This window comes from Choristoneura fumiferana, chromosome 2 (genome assembly GCF_025370935.1).
Source record: "Choristoneura fumiferana chromosome 2, NRCan_CFum_1, whole genome shotgun sequence".
In the NCBI taxonomy this organism is placed as follows: domain Eukaryota; kingdom Metazoa; phylum Arthropoda; class Insecta; order Lepidoptera; family Tortricidae; genus Choristoneura; species Choristoneura fumiferana.
This window is the reverse complement of record NC_133473.1, coordinates 5807181-5825179: the sequence shown is the minus strand read 5'-3', so window position 1 is coordinate 5825179 and position 17999 is coordinate 5807181. Positions and strand designations below refer to the sequence as shown.

The 17999-nt window shown below is 35.9% G+C and overlaps 1 protein-coding gene and 1 pseudogene across 1 annotated transcript in view; one reads left to right on the top strand and one right to left on the bottom strand.

Annotated features, from left to right (window-relative positions):
- The window catches only part of LOC141445412 (cytochrome P450 CYP12A2-like), a 46950-nt pseudogene extending 41835 nt beyond the window's left edge, over nucleotides 1–5115 (top strand).
- LOC141441537 (uncharacterized) overlaps nucleotides 1–12417 on the bottom strand; it is a 285632-nt gene extending 273215 nt beyond the window's left edge. Inside the window, exon 1 of the mRNA XM_074106314.1 lies at nucleotides 12336–12417. The gene's annotated coding sequence lies outside the window, so the exon portion shown is untranslated. The remainder of the gene's footprint in view (nucleotides 1–12335) is intronic.
- Nucleotides 12418–17999: the final 5582 nt, after the last annotated feature.

The window sequence follows — 17999 nt, the reverse complement described above, 5'->3', positions numbered from 1 at the left end:
AAGTACATTAATACAGAGTAGGAACATTTTTAAAACTTCGTATGAGTTACAAAAAATAAATATGTACCTGTATTATCATTTTATGAATGCGAAATTTCGAATCATTTCGTACACTGAGTTGGTGAAATTTGCCATGCAAGTTTTGTGTCAAACATACTAACGTGACTACATAACATACCTACTAACAAGCAGAATTAATTAGAAATTTGTAAAAAAGACAATGTCACCAACAACTATAACGATCAACCAAACGTCTGATAACCAAATAGTTTTTTTCCAGTAAGTATTCATTTGATCTTTATTCATTTCAGCCATGGAGAAAACTGGAAAATTTCCGCTCCAAAGTTAACCCCATCATGATGCAGCCAAAAACCATCAAGTTGTACAGCGATGTCCTCGCGGAAGTAGCAGATGATGTGATTTCGCGGTAAACTGTGGTCTTACTTACTAAATATACTCATGAGTCTGTTACGAGTATAACTAAAGTGAATATTTTTATTACGAACGCAATAAATAGTAACTAGACTTTGGTTTTATGCTTATGAAAAGATATTTAACTATCAGATCGTAATTCATTTTTTAAAAAAATTCGAGCAGCAGCGTATTGTGGACAATCACTTGACAAGAGAGAAAAGCTAATCTGTTATTGCTGTCACCTCATCAAGTTCAACGTTTTGAATAAGAACCTGCCAAGTGCGAGTCGGGACTCGCGCACGAAGGGTTCCGTAACCATTATCGGAGGTTCTCAGTAATAGGGTTCCGTTGGCACCCTTTGGGTACGGAACTCTAAAAATAAAGTATGTAGGTAGTCATACATTGCGTGCCAATTTATTTTATAAGGAAAAAGTTGTATAATTTAAAGTTTGCGGCTATAATTAAAATACACGCTGTTATAACGAGATGGGGTTTATTCAGTGTGCACTAACTTAACTTATTTGTTTAATAATAGGATGAGATCGATCCGGGATGAAAATAATATGATTAAGAATAAATTTGATGTTGAAATGAATTTATGGCACTAGAGTCGATCGGTGGTGGCGTTGGGAACGCGCCTGAATTGTTTCGACCCCAACCTACCCGAAGATTCGGAAGCGAGAAAACTCATTCAAAACGTCCACGACTTCTTGCTATTGCAGAAAAAGTAGATTTCGGAGCAAGCCCTTGGAGATATGTTTCAACTCCGAATTTCCAGGAAAGCTATGAAAATTTATCAAGAACAAGAAAGGTAAAAAATATCGATAATTAATGTTGACATTTCGATGTTCATTGCAAAATAAATACTAAGTAAAACTGTTTTTTTTTTTTTTAGTTTGACCAAATTTTCATTGACAAAGCGAAAATAAAATTAGAGAGAATCTAAAAAAAATGAGAATAGTGTGTCTAACAATGAGAAACCAATTTTAGAAAAGTTGTTAGAAATTGATGCGCAGGTGGCTCAAATTATGGCATCCGATATGTTAATGGCAGGTGTAGATACAGTAAGTAATGCAATGTATTTTGTTATGGTGGTTATGGTGTGGAAATATGCCTAAGGCCGCTTGTTGACATCCGTTGTTTTAACCGGTCAACAGACGGTGTTGTATGCCTTACAATGAATGTGTGTACATGCACCGAACACTTGTCCAGCGACGAAGCCATACAACACTGCAAAAAATGTTGGTTGTCCGGTAAAAATAACAGACATTTACAAGCGGCCTTATGCATCCAGCCCTGTTCAGTGAAAGGAAGAAATTTACAAATAAATTAGCTGTTGTTGCCCAGGTTACACCAGCCTCAGGCGTTACCTTTCCTCACCATTTGAGGCCTAACGCCTCGTATAGGAGAATTGTTAAAGAGAGGTTCCCGTGAAGAAGGTTGTCATAAAGTTCATGTGTGTTTGTCTGTGGCGTCACAGCTCCACAAACGAATGGGCCAATTTTAAAACTTTTTTGTCAAAAACTAATTTAATCGTATTGCCTATTATTTATGCCTATTGTTTACCTTGTAATTTTCTTTCTGTGTACCTGTTTTCTGTATCGCTTAATTTCTGGTATAAGTACAATAAAGAGTCATTGTATTATTGTACTGTAATCGAGGTGGCTGGCTGTTTCATAAAAAACTGGTTTAACCGTTTTTGAGATATTGAACTTTGATAAGTTAATGTCAGGAGTATTTTCCAACTTTTCTTAATCGGCTACGTTATTAATTACTAGAGACCGGATTAAATACAATTGCATATTTGCAATTTGCATATATGCATTTTCGTATTTAGCCCATTTCATCGCTTTTTGCATATTTTGCCGAAAATCCTGTGATAATGCATATTTTCACTATATTCGCAATATTTTTGGGTAGGATACTTAATGATTTATTACCAGAACAACAATATTATGTAGGTACAGTCGAGTTCTTAAATTTTTGAGCAAAAATTTGATAAAAAATATATGAACCCGACTCTATTGTTAACGGTGTAGAAGCGTGTTCAGATATTTTCGATCAAATTTTTGCTCAGAAGTTTACGAACTCGACTGTACTAACATATCTCCCAAATTTAAATACTGGCCCGGCAACCTCAGCGGCTGTGTAACAATCCTTTTCCACTTATAAAATTGATTGATTGAAGGCACAATTTTAATACTGCAATGAATATATCTAATTATTAAATTTACTGTTGATATCTTAATTTTCAAATTCATTAAAAACCTAAGACTATTTTAAATTTATTTTTGCACATTTTGACTACCTTCATGCATATTTTCGTCATTTATCATGCATATTTGCATGAATATGTCAGCGCTTTTATGTTGCATAATATAATCCAGTCTCTATTAATTACTAACCCATAATAATCCATATGATTTCACCACTACCGGTACAATTGAATAATACTTTTGAGCCATTGTTATCGTATCACTTAGATACTTACAAGTATTGTGGGAAAAATATTCATACATTGGTATTTTAGGTTATAACTATTGAGACAACAAAATTGATTATATTTCAGGCAGCAACAACAGCAACGGGAACATTTTATCTTCTCGCCAAAAACCCAGACAAACAGGACAAACTGAGAGAGGAGATATTAGCAAAGCAAGGCAAACAATCTTACCTAAAGGCATGCATCAAAGAGTCCATGAGATTACTCCCCGTGGTCAACGGAAATCTTAGAAAGACTACTAAGGAATATAACCTGTTGGGATACAAGATACCGGAAGATGTAAGGATTATTTGTATACTAACTTTTTTCTTACATTTTGATATAACGTGAACAGCCAATTGTCTTTTACCGAAGATCGATGTGCAATCTTTATCGCCGGGTACCGTACAGATATATTGAGTCCCAGGGGAAGGACATAGGATAGTTTTATTCCGGAAAATTGCATAGTACTGATAAGTGAATTATATATAAGCAAACGGAGTCGCGGGCAACAGCTATTAGCCCATATTTTTACCCAAGCAACTACCTAATTACTTACTTATGTATGACGTATCTGTTTCAGACGATGTTGGTATTTTTCCATCAGTCTATGTCACTTATGGAGGAGCATTACCCGAAACCCAAAGAGTTCATTCCCGAGAGGTGGCTCACCGAAAAAGATGATCCTCTTCACCACAGTCACGCCCATCCCTTCGCCACGACCTCTTTTGGCTTCGGCGTCAGAATGTGCATAGGTATCAGCATACATTTTATTTTGCCTGGCTGAAACAATCGGTAGGGTGTAGTCTTGTAGATTTTAGACTTAAAAATGTTTTTTTTTTTTGTATGATACTTTACTTTTTTTATCTACCGTAAACTCAGGTTTCTATAGTCCCAGCGTTCATCAATAGTCCAAAGGGGCTTTTTAAAATTTCGAACAATAATGGAACTGCTAACGTCATCTAGGAGGTTCATCGCAGCCTAATCCAATAGAAAACGCACCATGAACCTCCTAAACATTAGCAGTTCTGTAATTGTTCGAAATGTTAAAAAGTCCGTTTAGACTATTGATGAACGCTTGGGACTATAGAAACCTGAGTTTACGGTACTAACGTTTACCTACCCTAAAGCGATAAGAAATCAGTATGAATTGTTTATTTTTACTTACGTAGAGCATTGATAGCATGAGATTATGATACGTAAATGATGTAAAGCTTTTGTTGCCTGGCTTGATATATTGATAGGTAATAAATTAGCTAAGTGCGAGTTGAATTAAAGCCGTGATGCCTAAGTAGTAGTTTTATCATGGCCTCTCAAGCAGAGAATTACAGGTTAAAACGTCTGAGTTTTTCAAAATTCATGTGCGAAATTACATATTATGAAAACTATGAGCTTTAAGGTGAAGGAAACCATCATTGTCAAAATTCATGATTGTCAACGGGAAATACTCCATGGGTCACTAGTGTTCAAAAGGTTGTATTACGCGAACTTAGAAAAATCTCCACAAGAAAGTAATACCTCCACGCGTTCCTAAATAAAGGCTTTTGACAGAGAAATAGACAGTCCGATAGAATTCTTAGAACCCTAAAAACAAATTTGTCGTAAAACTTTTTTTCTTAGGCTATCTAACTAATCTATCTGACTAGGCAGTACTTTATCGCTGGTCAATTAAGTAAGAATGAAGGCAGAATTTAGTTATGCTTATCTGCGGTTGAGATCTGTCTCTCATAAACTTTGTTACCCCACTTCAGTAACCAACAAGTCCGACCGATAACTCATAAATAGGTACCTACGTTACTATATAACGCTTTTTTATTGTCTGCTGAATCTAAACTAGAACCTCACTCTTTGTAGATGACATTATAGTTTTGTTCTGACGTCGGCCTCAATGTGAAACGGCTGTCTTTGTTGCAGTCGACTTTACAACCTATTGGGTGGACAAAATGTTCTACGAAACGTTTGTAGTTTTAAAAATAGTTACTCTAACTGCATATATTTATCTTCTAAATTATTGTTTCAGGTCGTCGTATAGCTGAGTTAGAGATGCAGATATTCATATCCAAAGTCGTGGAGAATTTCCAGATTGGTTGGGAAGGCCCACCTCTCAAAATCGCTCCTACCTCGCTCAACTATATCACTGGACCTTTCAACTTCATTTTTAAAGATGTGTGACTTCTATTATAAAGCATTTGATAATATAATTTATTGAAAACATTACATAAAAAGGCTTTATCATTCTATAAATTATTATCTTTATCCCGTGGCTCCGTTCTGATAGTAAAATAAAAATAGGCTTGTCTTTCTATACAATGGAAAATTCGAAAAATTCCTCCTTAATGCACTTCTACGATACTTTGACTATCGGATTCAAAATAAGTTTAAAGTATTTCAGCTGCACTGAAGCTGCACGTTGTCTTTTAGTCATTCAGTATATTAGCAAAATGGAATACTCTAGATGCATAAACAGGTACTTAAAGCAGTTACGTGACTCCGCATCAACTCGACTTCCCACCGGGTTGCCTAATTTTATTCATGACGTTAGTGATGGCAAGTATGGCAAAGCTTGTGTAGAATAATAACCGCGGAGTGTGACACCCGAAGACTTATCAAACACATGTTTCTCTCCTCTCCAAGTACAATAATAAAAAAGGTTGTCTTCACTTTTCCTTGAGACTTACCTATTTATCTATTAATTTTGTTTAAAAAGGTTATCTGCTACATTAATAAGCCTTAACGCTATCGTGATCAAGAGCACGAACTTATTTAAACACCTTCCAGCATTAAATGTCCTTTATTGCGCACTGACTCATCGATTAATTAAAAGGGGTACGAGACTAGCTTTCTCGAGATTAACCCGAAAAGTCAGTATAATTTGTCGGCCAAATCCGAAGCATTTGCTAGGTTAAGTGCGCGATCAATCCCGCACCCTGCGACACTCCTTTTACAACGACCGATTCTTGTACATGTTAAGATGTCTACTTAAACACAAACAGCCTTATTCATAAAAAGTTAGAGCCTCCTTGAAGGCTCCTTGAAGGCCCGATGCTAAAAAACATGATTCATAAACGTCTGTTAGCGCTAATCAGTCGATCAAGGCTCTGCTAAAGTTAGAGGACCGTAGACCCTCCTTTATCTCCCTGCTAAGTCACAAAATGGCCGCCACAAGATTGAACAGCTGACATTGACAAGAGCAAAAAACCATACCGAAGATATTTATAGTGAAGGCAGGGCTACGCAAAGATTAAAAAAAAAAACTGGAAAATTTATTTTCAGGAATTTGTATTTAAAAATCCTCTAAATTAGCAACAATTAATTAACAATAAATATGAAAAAAAAATAGGATGATTAACATAATTATGGCTTTTTACACAACATAAACATGCGGATCGGAAATGGCGGAAAAACAAACATCTCGCTTTTTATTTTTTTTCCTGCTAATTTGCTGTCACTGCTGTCAATTTTTTTTTTAATTATCGATGAGGCCATTTTTTGTCTTTGATTTGTCAAGGTGGCCAACATAACGCGTCTAATCCGTATATCAGCAGCACAACAACTAACAGACTGCTAGCAAGTGTTTATGAATCATACTTCTTGACAATCGTCTATTAAGCTTAATCAGTCTGCTAAGTAACAGACCGATCAAACCTCAATTAAGGTTTTTTTATGAATAAGGCTGAAAGTATCTTAAAATACGAATATCGTCATTCTCATCAAAGTGTTTGAAAGTTCTTGTTATTTCCATACGTTACGGGTTGATAGCTCTAAAACATAGTCTGCAGAATAACTGCGTACTTTATTAAATATTTGAATAATTAATCATGAGTAGGTATTACAAAGTGTTATAATAGGATTGTCATTTAAAAGAATAGAATAGCAGAAAAAACACTCGACTGCCTTAAAAAATACTTCAAAGAAGAAAAAAAAGTCTAGTGGGCTAGAACTCTGTTTAGTAGTTAACTTAAAGTTACTAAGAATTTTTGAGCTGGTCAAGATTCGAATGGTTCCTGACTGTTGAACTTTAAGTTAACTACTAAACAGAGTTCTAGCCCACTAGACTGAAGTATTTTTAAAGGCAGTCGGGTTTTTTTATTTTTTTAAAATTTATTGTTTTATTTTACACTTTTTTGATATTTTGTGAAAATGGTAGATTAAAACGATTATAACCCATATATATTTAGAATGGGCTAATTATTAGCTTTCATTTGATACACTACTTGATAGGTTTCAATAAAAAAACTTTTTTGTAAGCTCACAATTTGGCGCCAAAAATCCGCCATTATGATTTTTTAAGTATTTCATGGACCCAGTGTCACTCGCGTCATCAAGGCAAATCAACGTATCATTTATTAAAATCGGTTCAGCCGTTGAGTAGGTACGAGCGGACATAGGAATAGACATACGAGGCAAATACATAACCCACCTACTTCGCAGTCGGGTAAAAACAAAAATGTAAATGTATTTTTTTTTATTCGACTGGATGGCAAACGAGCATGTGGGTCTCCTGATGGTAAGAGATCACCACCGCCCATAGACAACTGCACCCAGTATGCAGATGCGTTGCCAACCTAGAGGCCTAAGATGGAATACCTCAAGTGCCAGTTATTTCACCAGCTGTCTTACTCTCCACGCCGAAACACAATAATAATGATTATGAAATAAAAAACATGAAATAGGTATAACTTAAACATTTGGAAGAAATAGGGTAAACCATACAGTAATTGGCCACGGAACAGTAATTACCCACTTGAATTAAATCAAAAATTTACAAAGAAAATTAGTGTTAAATCACAACAAATATCGTGCTAATTATAATAATCTAGTCGCTTTTATCATTAAATTATTTGTATTATTTTTGTTTCAAACAAAAAAATCAAATGGGCAATCACTGTAACGTGGCCAATTACTGTATGGTTTACCCTACTTAAATATGAAGTTAAGGATAGGGATAGCAAAGTTCAATTTTGTTATTCTATAAACAACCAAACAAAAAGAATAAAAACACGACTGCTACAAGTACAGTCTATGTGACATTCATAATAGTGCAAAAACGGATATTATACGGATTTACTACAAAAAAGTTAAACAAGTTTTGTACATTCCTACATTGACTGTTTCCTGTGAATTGGCATGTATCAAACACATGTTCAGGTGGTGTTTAAGTTTTTTGAATATTACAGTTTATTGTTATTGCTGAGTGTAACCCTTTACTATATCAGGTTTTGTTTCAGATCATACCGCCATATTTTTGGATTGCAACGATTCACGCTCGCACGCAGTTCTTATTTTATTACAACCGGAATACCAACCAAAATAGAATGGGTTTGCGGATGTAGGTTTAAATGATACTTTTTTTGACATAAAACTACATACATGTAAGCATTCCTTCACTAATAATTACTGATAATCTGTAGTCAAATCCATACTAATATTATAAATGCGAAAATGTGACGTGAAACGAAGCGACGGATCGACTTGATTTTTAGCATAGAGATAGTTTATGGGCCAGAGAGTGGCATAGGCTGCTTTTTATCCCGGAAAAATGCACAGTTCTCGAGGGAACAGCGCGCGATAACCGAATTAAACGCGGGCGAAGCCGCGGGCAAAAGCTAGTTAGATTATATATTATATTTAAATGTCAATACGAACCAGATGCTTTTATGGCGGTTATATGCCCAGCAAATAAAGCAGGCTATAGTACTCTATGTCCGAGCCTTTCCCCGAAGGACCAATAAACTCTTTACTGACACTATTAGAGCAAACCATTAACTGCAGCCTCTTTTATTGGCTACCAAGCGACAGAATGTACTTGCGAGTTAATGAAGTCTAGACGTTTTAAAAGTCTCTTATCTCGGTTCATGATTTAACTACAAAAAGCTTCAAGTGTCAAAGACTTTCGAGCCCTATATGTAGTATTAAGTAAATTTTAAAATGGGAACGGGATAAAGGAGTTACTATCATATTTTTAACCTTATTTATCCATATCGAAAATACAAACTGAAATATAGATGCATAGAAAAACCAGAAAAATAAGACCAGCGCTGGGAATCGAACCCACTTACTTACTTTACTTATTTATCCAGTGTTTTAAAGAAGTTTCGAACCAAATTGTTAAATACCTAAGCATAAAATTGCTTCTGAACATTATATTACTAGTAAGTATAGTATTAAACCGAAATCTTCGCAAACTAAAGTTGATTTCTTGCTACGTATTTACTCACTTAAATAGTTCAATTGTATAAGTAATTTGTTTGGCAATCAGCGGAGGTCTATTTAGTCAAGTTGTTCACTGACTGCACGTTAATGAAGATTAATAATAATGAAATTCCGAATTCGCGGATCCCGCGGACATAGTTACCTGCCGCAGTTGCTCAAGCCTGTGGTTCGCGGCTCTGGCCACGGTCGTATACCCATGAACAACTTCATTCCAACATTACTTTTGCTACTAAGTAACTACAAAGTATCGGAGATCTGTCAAACTCGCCAGATAGTTTGGGGGTTTTCGACCAAGCGTTGCCACTTAGTGTTATTATCTCATTAGCTAAAAACCGACGAATTGCAAACTTTTTCATACTAAAATTTAATGAGATCAAAAGTATACCGTTTTTGCTTTTTTGCTATTATAGGTACCTACTTATTAGTCCAGGAATCTTGAAATAAAACCCAGTGCCTTTAGAATTACGTGATTTATTTTCAAAGTTAGCGGTATGAAAAAGCAGGACATCCAATGACTTTAGAAAGATTATTTGGGGAAAAATCGGAGAAGATCCTCTTTTTGTTTATTCTAAAGATGATATGTAGACCAAGTCAGAAACTTTTCACTGTACCAAATAACTTATATTACTTACGTGACGGTTTTTTTAAGACACAGTAGCTGATTGTACTTAGGAAAGCTGATATTGCCAGTAGTAGGTAACTCGATACTGTCGATCAATACTCACAGTGTTATTGTTATTAGTTATTACCAAACAATAACGAATCTCTAACAAAAAATAACTTAAGTAAATTGTTGTTTAGCATTCATTTATTTTTGAATACCTGGTACTTACATTTATTTAAAGAATGAATTTTTACAGAAAAATAAATATAATAACACATTAAATTAACTAAAACGGGCTTCCTCTTCCAAAGGCAGCGCAGCGCGGGCATTGTACCCAAGACGCTGGCGGCGTTGCCTCGTTGCACTGCGAAGCTCAGTGTTTGGGCGAAGAAAAAGCCTGCTCTTTGGTCGCCAGAGACGCCGATTAGTTTGTCCGACACTTCTTTCATAAACTTTTTTGTGTCGGATAGCATTCTATCTAAAAGATTATTATGCATTCATTCGTTATGTATTAACGTCGGCTGTTAGTGTGAGAGTAAAATAAAATCAGCCTTGTTTCACAGAACTAAGCTGGGTCTTAACTGAAGTGATTCTAAGATTGGTTTTTTGGAATCTTTTTGTATTTTTTATTTCAATTCCAAATTTTTGTTACTTTTACGGTCATCCCGTAAAACCCATATCGAAAATACAAAAATAAATATAGATGCATAGAAAAACCAGAAAAATAAGACCAGCGCTGGGAATCGAACCCAGGTCGTCGGCCAGTCCAGTCCAGTGTGTTGTTCAGTGGTGGTGTAGTGGTATAGCACGTGGCATGGAATGCCGAGAACCTGGGTTCGATTCCCAGCGCTGGTCTTATTTTTCTGGTTTTTCTATGCATCTATATTTCAGTTTGTATTTGCGATATGAAGTGATTCTAACGAAGCAAGCATTTTATGAACATGTCCTCTTCACTTTTACAGGCGTGGCAACGACGTGTGACGAAAGGAGAACAGGCTTTTACGGGTTCTATCCCGCTTTTTCATGTGTCAACCCTATTGCTTATGCAAGATTATCTCCATATTTTTCGGCTGGCCGCTGCTGATATTGAGACTGCCGGCCCTCCTCGCTGGGACTAATGCGACCCGAATACCTTTTCTTTATATGCTACCTAATATTTTTACGCGCCCTATTGTACCCTTATATCACATAACCTCATAGATTAACATACATCCTTTGAAAAGGAATCAGGTTGCATTACGGTACAAAACTAGATGACTATGAGAGCTTGTAATGCCCAAAGTTGAAAAAATGTTATATGGAAGTTTTCATAAATTTAAATTTAACTAACAACGAAATCATGTTACATCCCTTATTAATATCTGATCTGGTACATATTAGTCATACATAATACATTCTTCAAAAAAATATCGCCGGAAACTTACTGAATGGAACGGAAACTTGCTTTAAATTCTCCCGAAAGCTTTCAGAGATTTCCTAGAGCTTTCCTGCACTTTTATTGAAAATGTTCAGCAACTTGTACATTGCTACATCTAATCATCTTCAAAACTCTCAAACATCTGCTTCTTATTATCCGCATCTGCGTTGCTAATTGGTTAATTTTGCTTAATAAAATCAACATATTAAATTCCGAGTTCAAGGAGCAGAACAAGCTGAATAGAAAGCAAGTGAAAGCAAAATGAATATTCAATTCGATTATTGACGGCGAGGGGTGTTCGCGTCGTCAACAATGCTCATGGCGCGACGCGTCGCCTCATAATCCGCCTACATAAGGACAAATGACATTTGCAAATGAATAATTTACTCCAATGAATAATTAAGAACATTTCATTTGCGAATTAAGTGTATGGGGATCATCTCGCGACTTAAGTTAACGATGAGTAATCCAATCTAATGGAGCCGCCGACGTGTGTTTATCAAGATAAACACACGTCGCAGGCTGCAAGCAAGCTGTTTGGTGACTGACTTTCACAGTGAGGCTGGTTTCGTTCATAGCTTATAAACATTATGAGTATAGCTACTGGCAGCTACTGAAGACATCGAATCAAGATTCATTTCGTTTCATGACGACTTAAATACATAATATGATCATCGTATACGTATTGAAATTTCGGTATTTTAAAAATATATATCAGTATTCTTTGACTTTGTAAATATATAGATATAAAAGAACTAACCTGTGCCCATTTTTGCCTCCCAAAGAAGAATAAAAATTGTCTGGTTTTTTATCCCGTAGGAATATTGAAAAATTTCTTCGTAATACGAATATGATCCTTAAAAAATATGTCTTACAAATTTCAAACCATGGTCCAGTGGTTCAAGCTTTGCGTAGTCCATCAGTCAATTATACCATAACTCTTTTACAAATATTATTAAAATAGTTGAATCAATTTGATCGAGCCCTAAGCCGGACGTTGGCTTAAGCTGGACTAGGTCACCGATTTAAATACAAATTGGCCGCCCACGGCATTTAGAATAGACTATCCAACAGATTTATCTTGCTTCGTTGTGAAATTCATGCTAAATAAATAGGTACAGAATTAAGCTGGCACCTAGGTACATACGTCCTTCAATATCGATGTTCTTCTTAAACTAACTTTACCTTGAACAACAATCCTTTACCTTGCTCCTTCGCTCCCACTCGTTGCATTGTAGTAATGGAGCAGCCTCTCTTCTTCTTTGTCGTTTCGCTCTTAGCAGAGCGGTCGCGGTCACATTAAGGCGTCCGCGTCGGTGGTAGAGGCGGACACGACTCTCCGCACTATCTCCCACTATATCCCCCTGTTGGCAGACTGTCTGGCACAGCGGATACGGGGTTTTCTAATTGGTCCAGCGCATAGGTGGCGTGCCGCATGATCTGGTTGAGTTAGGGTCTCCCCAAACCTATCGACGCGCCAGCCAATCAAAATACTCTTTATGTCCACGCAATAAGAACGATAAAGACGTCGATTGGCTTGGCCGACGCGAAACGACGTTTACCGACAGGAAGACGTCTTTTTCGCTGTTATTGCATTGCACATAAAGCGTCTTTTGGTCGGCTAAAGCCGATTCCGCATCGATAGATGTGGGGAGACCCTTAGTAGAGCAGCCATAGGTAGGGATTTATTTCTGTGATAGCTCATTGAATATTTTTGATAAATCTACAGATTTTAGCAATTTCTTGATTACATAATTATTTTTAAAGTTTTTTTTTTACATTCATGTTTTTAATGGAATTTACTTATCAGGCCAACCTTCGTGAGAGAGATCTTGACCCTCGCTCTGGGTCGTTTCAGTAACAAATCTATAGAAAAACATAAATAAAAGTAAGATCTTATTTGGAAATAGCACCTTATTTACGTGAGTTGCAATAAGTTTGTGACGGCAGCAACGAGAGAGCTCCATCAGATTTGCTCCACATCCATCAGATTACTCCAGGTAAGCGCTATTTGGAGAAAATGGGTCCTATTCACCCGGGCTCATGACGGGCCGTGACGTACTTTCAGCTATGATTGATGCCGATGTACCTTTTTCGATCTAAATGGGTGTTACTAGGTGTAACTATTATTTTTAACCTACTTGCTAGATAATGGTTGTGCCATAAAAAACGGACACTCGTATAGGTACAAGGTGTTCATTAAATATCTGAAAGCCTAGTAGTAGTAGTGTAGTTTGTTCAGAATGGAAAGTAGAATCGAATAGGCTCTACCTACTTCAAACAACGTTTGTGTTTTTTTAAATCGTTTTTAATCCTTTTTTTTACTGTGAGTTACTGTAAAAATTAAGACACCAGCATCAATATCTGACACAAGAAACAAAGCGTGCGTAAAAATATCTAATATGACTCTATTTCTAGGGCCGGCAGGACGTGTCAGATATTTTCGCACGCTCCGCTGTGGCAGATATTAATGCTGGTGACTGTACCAGTTATCTACTCTTAATTTTCTTGTTTTTTTTTTAATGTTCTTGTCAATACAAGAACTGACTGACTGACTGTATTTTTAGTCTGTGACAAACATGATCATGCCTATATTTCCTCTCGTTAGCAAAACACGTGAACTCTATGTTTATAAAAAAAATTGAACCGACTAATAAAACCATGAAAATAATTTTCTACCAGTCTGAAGTTGGTCGGTGCCTCAGCACGAACCAGCAGGAGTGGACCTATTAGCTCTGTGCACGACATCTGCGCCACCTAGCGTCCGCAAGTTGGTTGGCTCTGAGGTTCTGACGTTTTGAAATTTCATTGCGACATTGTGACAAAAATCAAACCTATCACGTATTAATTTATAATACAAAAATACTGTGATACCGTGATTTGGGTGGACAAAGTGCTGTGAATTCATTTTGGCCATTAAAATTAAATAAGGTAAGTAAAATTTATTCAAAAATGTGTTTTATTTTGGTTATGTCAGGGTTTGTTTACTTCATGTTTACTTCATGTTTAGTAGTACTTTTATGGTAAAAAAAAAGATAAAGCTACTTTAATGGTTTCTTTAAATAATAGTAAACATAATTGTTCTCGTATTCTTGTATGTAATATCGTTTTCAGATCAAAATACGTATTATTTTGACGACCGGTTTTGTGTGTATTACTCAATATAAAATTTAAACCACAAACCGTTTCAAAAGGAAAATTTTTGGTTTCTGCTGGACATGTCCGAGATGTAGAGGAATTAAGAACAAAACAGGGACTGTGTTCAATAATTCAAGAAGACAAACATCTATTAAGTACTAAAATTAGGCAGTTAAGTCTACACAAATTGCTTTGTTAATGACAGATTCATATGAGAATGACAGATGACAGAACCTACATTATTTCTACTTTTGGCCACTATGAGCGCTGCGATAGATTTCATCACCCCCACCTAGTACTTCGCACCCTCCCAATAGTCATGTACCTCACCTACGCTACGCACTTTATATCGGGCTTCAATCACTCCTGCTGGCTCAAGCTGAGGCACCGACCGACTTTAGACTGGTAGAAAAATATTTTCATGGTTTTTTGTAGTTGGTTCAATTTTTTGTTACTTATAATTTTTTTTTCACGCTTCTTAGTGTAAACAATCTAAGATACAATAATTTAATACCAACTGCTCGTCACCTTATACGAAAGATTGCTTTTTCCGATGCAGAGACGTTACTTATTGAGGAGTCCTGGTGCTTCACCACCCGTTTTACCATATGCATTACGAGGAGCATAAATTGCTTTGCAACTGAGTCAAAAGTAATTTAAAATTCAAGCCGTGAAATACTTGTTATTAAGTAGTTAGTAACTCCGATGGTCAACTGTGGTCTTCATCATCAAATCCATTTTCAAAAGCAAATGATGATTTTTAAAAGCAAGTGCATGAGTTACTACGAAATATATCCAATTTATTATGGGTGTCCCTACAACATTTGAAGAGTTCCCTCGATTTCCTTAAGATCCATATGGGACCTAATTGAAGACATTCCTAGATGAGCACAAATAAAATTACATTTTCGGTTCATAATTGACGGAGTTCTGAGGTAACAGACAAAAATACAACCCAAGTGATATCCTCCTTTTTTATTTGAAGTCGGAAAAATAAGATTTTTTAGTAAGTTTTTAAAATTTCGACCTATTTACTTGAAATATGTTTAACTTCTCTAAGCAAAATTTTAAAGTATATAAGTGTCTCTATGCCAAATGTGTTTTAAAAATCCTATCCTTATAAATTTTAACATCAATATTTCACTATGTAATAATAATTAATCCTTTTGTCTATAGGGTAGACCTCGTATTATTTGCCTCTCCACACAAAATGCTATCCAAACCAAATAAATGGATGTAATTTAGCATAAGCTCTAAAACAAAGTGAGATATTTATACCCAAAGGTGTTCCTTTACGCTCGTTTTCACAAAACCTTAAAATGTCATTATAAATGTGGCCTTAATTCATAATACCGTATTCACACGAAGTTCCGGCATTATTCTATAATTTATTTAGGCGTGTAGTTTCGGTAGAGGACGGTCAATTTTCGCATCATTTTTAACCGACTTCAAAAAAGGAGGAGGTATCTATTCGGTCGTATTTTTTTAATGTTTATTACCTCAGAACTCCGTCGTTTATGAACCGATTTGAAAATGTTGCAAAATTTAGGAATGCTTTTAATTAGGTCCCATAAGCACCAAATCAGGATATGATGATTGAATCCTAAGGAAATCGAGGGAACTCTTCAAGTGTTGTAGGGACACTTATAGTAATTTTGATATATGTAGTAGTAACTCGTCCATTTGCTCTTGAGAATCATCATTTGGTGAAGTGGAACTGATGATGAATAACACAGTTGACCATCGGAGTTACTAGTCATTAGCAAGTATTTCATGAGTTAAATTTCAATAACTTTAACACAGTTGCCAAGCAATTTCTGCTCCTCGTAATGCATATAGTGTAATGGAATGGGTGGTAAAGCACTCCTCAATAAAGAAAGTCTCTGCATCGGAAAAAGCAATCTTTTGTAAAAGGTGACGAGCAGACGACATGAAACTATTGGATCTTAGATTATTTGCAATAAAAAGGGTGAAAAAAAAATTATAACAAAAAACCATGAAAATATTTTTCTACCAGTCTGAAGACGGTGCCTCAGCACGAGCCAGCAGGAGTGGACCTATAGTCGCCTACTTCACACCCCCTACGCACTACATATTGGACTTCAATCACTCCTGCTGGCTCGTGCTGAGGCACCGACTTCAGACTGGTAGAAAAATATTTTCATGGTTTTCTGTAGTCGGTTCAATTTTTTTTGTAATTTACCACTACTACTACTATATTAGATACCTAATCCCAACAGGCCCTTTCATTTTGCATGTATCTTTCATAATAGTGGTAACAATTTATTTTTTTTATTTCTAACTAGCTTTTGCCCGCGGCTTCGCCCGCGTGGAATTTGGTTATCGCGCGCTGTTCCATCGGGAACTGTGAATTTTTCCGGGATAAAAAATAGCCTATGTCACTCTCTGGCCCATAAACTAATACTATGATTACGTCGATCCGTCGCTCCGCTTCGACGTGAAAGATGGACAAATATACAAACACACATACTTTCACATTTATAATATTAGTATGGATTTTCTTCACGAGAACAAAATCGGTCGTTACGATCATGTTACGTAATAATAAATAAATTTTAAACATGGAGGTCCAACTGGAGGTCTTTGGGTTACCGACTTACATGACAATGTGTATTAAATTTCATCGAAACCGATGTGGAGGACTAAATTTCAACTAAATCGGTCCGGTAGTTTCGAAGCTAAATGGCTGTGACAAACTGACTGACTGATGGAAGGACAAACAGGCAGACACGCGAGTTCAAAAAGCAAACGAACATATTATACTGATAAAAATCCTAAGGGATAATTATTTGTAAATATTGTAACTACTTCGTAAACAAATTAAATTGCGCCCTATAAGGGATTTCGAAATTCGATTACGTTGCCACCTCTCAAAACTTAAATTTATGTTGACGCTTAAGTTGTAATAAGTGTCCAAAGTACCTGACGCCCGCTCGACGAAATTGAGAAAAACGTTTTTATTATCATTTCATTACGACTTATTTTTTATAAATCTATTAAAAAAATATCATGATGAGATCGTGAATAAAAGTCATTGATAGTAGATTTTTGGTAAAATGAAATTTATTTTGTTCAACAAACAAACAAATTTTCGAAATAGAATAAATGCGTGTCAAAGTTAATTTTCCTTTGGTAATAACATGTTTTTTAATATTTCCAACCTAAATCCATATTTAAAACCAAAATCAATGGTTTGGCTCAAACAGTCGATAATGTTCGCCCTATATTTTTTGCTATAACCTAAAATGTCAGTTGCGTTTAAATTATAAACGGCACTAAGAAAAAAGGGCAAATCCCAACAATATCCGAGATTTATGGCGCACACTTTCAGCAGTTGTTTCCTGTTTAATTTGGAAGCCCCACTTTTTATGCATGAAGTTGTTATTGGTCTGTTCTTGGTGGTTTAGAAGAAATTAATGGCAGATTGGTCACAGAACGCCGTCGATCGACTTTAATTGATATTTATTTCGGGATATTATGTGAAAACAGGTAGATTACTGAAATAGTATGCATTACAGCAAACCGACCAATTTACGAACCTTTTATTTTGGACTGTACCTAATCTAGTACTTATACATTAAAAGAAAGGCCCGAAACACTGAGTTGAGAATCGATGACTGAACACAATCATCAATTGTAATCAAACCAACAAGCAACCCCAACAAAAAAATAATAAGTTGGCAATACTTTCCTAACCCTTTTTTCTCTTT